Raw genomic sequence first — 3,740 nt, forward strand, 5'->3', positions numbered from 1 at the left:
GCTGTGACAAATCAACAGGCCCTCCACAGGAATGAGAGAAGAACCTTCGTGGAAAATCAAGTTAAAGCCAATGGAGGGGAGCATCTACATTTCAGAGGGGGCACTTATAACTCTGTTGATGACTCTGGTGGGTAAATGAGGAGGAGCAAACTTACATCAGGATGGGATGCTATACAATAATTGTAGGGAACCTAAGAGGAGAATAAACTCAGAATGAATATATATATATATGGGAATAAACTCAGTTATTCAAAGTATCTACCCAACCTTTGGTGAACCACTCCATTGATTAAGCACTATGATGACCTTAGATATGGCTTTACTAGGAACATGGCATTCCCCAAGGGCCACACTGGAAGGACTCTAAGTGGAAGCCTGACTGAACAAATTGGGCCACACCTCAAAACTACCTCTAGGCTTTGGACTTAGACCTGAAATTCCCTGGTGGGAGAGGACGCAAAAGATAGCCACCCCAAATCTGTGGAAAAAATAGCCACCCCAAGTCTGTGGAAATGGCAATCATTGGACCTTGAGTGGGAACCGTGGTTTAGTTAGGAGTCCAGTGAAATGGAACCCAGGACCACCATATACTTAGTATCTCAGTGCTCATCTTGCATTAACATGATGAAAATTAATCTGATGGGTGAGATTTTGCCTTTGTAAGGAATGTTACAGGACATTTTCCCCTAGCATCAACTCCCATGCTCAATGTAAACAGAGCTCAATCAATTAAGAAATCCATCTGTACAAAGCAACAACTCTTGGTTTGCAGCTTACAGTTGGACTATGCTAGCATAAACTCCTCATATCAGCAGTACCTTAAATTCTATGTCATTGGATAAATTATTTATGTTATCAGTGCAATTTCCTTATACCCTAGGGGGATGAATGACAATGTTTTCCTTTTTTGTTTCTTTTGCTTATTTTGTTTGTTTATTTTTGTTGTTGTTGTATTTTGTTTTTGTCATAATGTGACTGCTAAAATAAATCAGAGTCATTCATAACCAGTGGACAAGCAGATAGATTCTGGGGTCCCACTTAATTCTAGCCCCAATCCAAGAATAGTTAGTTCTGATAACATGACCCTGTTTTTGATACTGAAGATAAGCAATAGCAAAGTGTGGTGAGAAAAACAGATGGTGCCTGGCTATCAATTGGAATAGAGTCTGGAGTCTTAAAGGCTTGTATTCAAACAAGCAGCCATCTAAGTGAGGCATCAACTAAATCCACATGGAAGAAGCACACCAACCTGAGTGATCCAAAGATGACAATAACAAAATCCAAATAAGATGAAGGGGAAAATATTAGAGTTTAAATTATGAACACCCGATTTGTAGAAATCTATGGAGGATAGTGGAAACCCAAAATCCATGTGCAGAATACCTAGTCAGATTAAGCCTCTGGCAGTTCCCCTCTAGCCACAGGTAAGGAACTCATTCAAACGGCTCTATTATCAGACAGAGCTTATTATAAACCTGATTATGGTGGACAGAACTATGTCAGTTCATCTACCTCTTAAGCCAATCAGAATTTGTTCTAGGCTTAAATATTTCTTGCTTGTTCCATGACAGAAATTTCTTCTTTGTCTTTTTTAATATTGCTGGTGGTCTTTTCATTCTTAATCTTTATTTTATTGTTATCTTTATATTATTATTATCATTATTTTCCTTCTGCTGTTGCACTTTGGTTTTTGTTTTTAATATTTCTGTTAGGCTTCCCAGTTTATGAAGTGCATAAGTGTGGATCCATAGAGACAATAACTGATGCAATGGTTTATCAGGGTGTGGTATGGGGAGAGTGAGGGGAAAGGGGAAACAAGCAATGCATGCAGGAGGGGGAAGGGAGCATTAGAACTGATTGTGATGATGTATATACAACTCTTTTTAAAAGTGACCTAACTATGGAAGTGTATGATATGTGCATATTATATCAAGAAAGCTACCAAGAAAATACTAACCCAAAATTGACCAATTGTTACCATGGGTGAAGAAAGAGGAGATTTTGCTTAGGTGCGTTGAGTTTATGCTAATGGTGGTGAAAATATTTGGAAAAGAATATCAACAATGGTTTCACAACACCAAAAGTATAATCAATGTCACTGAATTATACATGTAGAAGGTGTTGGATTGGCGAATGTTTTGTTGTGCATATTTTTGCCACAATTAAAAAAGTTATTACACTAATAAAAATAAGTACAAGCAAGAAGAAAATGTTCTAAAATTGATTATGGTAGTGATTGTACAACTTTTGTGGATAAATAGATGAAGTGTCAATAAAGCTGTTAAAAAGAATAATAATTTTTGCTTTTAAAGAAGCATACTGTATATATTTACACAGCCCATCTCAAGAAATGAAATCAACAATATCCTCGGTACCCAGTAGCTTTTAAAAACAAGGGATTATTTAATATAGATGTGTTTTTTCTTTGATTTTCCTATGTGGGGTTCTAATTTTAGTGTTGTGATGTGAGAATATTCTTTGTAATAGCTCAATGTTTTAAAATTTATTGGTCATTGTATTTTGAGCTTTTTCTCCTCTGCTCCTCCATGACTTGAATGTAAACGTAATATCTGAAGCTCCCACAGCTCTCTTATGACATTAAGGCGATCAATATGAAGAAATAAACCATTAATTGCTTATACCCTACTCATTAGTTTTTCTGTAACTTGCATCTTAAATACAACAGTTTCTACTGGGTGGCCAAAGGTTCTACTCTTCCCAGTCCCAAATAGTCACAGGAAATTCAGAAATATGTGGTGAGGAAAAGGTGGTCTGAAGTTTCTGCTTTCTGAAGGAATCGTCGTGGATATTCATTAGTGATTCTCTAAGGAAATGCAGGGAAGCATTATGTTCATCTGGGTTACTTGAAAACACCAGCAGTTCTGCATAATGAAATAAGATAAATATGGGCTTTATTTGAAAGCAGTAAAGCAATTGCAATTTATATGGTGTTTCTTCTGAAATGGGGCCTTCAATAATACCTTCGACATGCTTTCACAAATAAAAATACCTGTGATTTGCCTAATGTTTTCATTTTTAACTCTCAGAACTAATTTATTGTTTCAGGAATATGTTAATTATATGGTGCACTGATTTGCATTTACAATTCAGCAAATGTGCCAGCAGTCTTATTACCTAGCCAGCTTTTAAAATGTAGCTTGTAACATATCTCTGAAACTGAGGAGCCCTGCTGAGCCAGGATAGTTTCTCCCAACTATTGCCTACAGGGAAAGGAGAATGATTTTAATGACATTTTGCAACATGCCATTACAAAAGAAAAAAAATATTTTGTGTCTGTGGACAAAATACTCCCTTTAGCTAACTTAAAATTAGCAGAATAGTATTCCATTACAGACCACAATGCAGGTTTATTTTCCAAATAATGTTTATATTTGAGGAGCATTAAGACAATGATATAAAAGTCTAAAGACTCTATGGTTGTAATTCACTCTAGAGCTCCAGAATACCAAACAGTTAAAATATAAAATAAAACAAAAGTAGAGTAGAGAATTTTACTCTTGCAAGGAAGTACAGTTCTAGAGTTCCTAATAAATTAATATCACCATCATTCTTCATTTATATATTGAATTTAAGGAACCAAGTCTCAATAGTATAAGATATGGCCAAATACATTACAATAATACGTTATTTAAACAGAAATCTCTTCACAGTTTAATGTGTGTGTAGAAGGACATCTACTTAAAATGATATTCAAATAAGACAGATAGTCACTAGAATGT

Source organism: Echinops telfairi, unplaced genomic scaffold (genome assembly GCF_000313985.2).
Source record: "Echinops telfairi isolate 266 unplaced genomic scaffold, ASM31398v2 ScPeMD7_42;HRSCAF=159, whole genome shotgun sequence".
NCBI classification, from domain to species: Eukaryota; Metazoa; Chordata; class Mammalia; order Afrosoricida; family Tenrecidae; genus Echinops; species Echinops telfairi.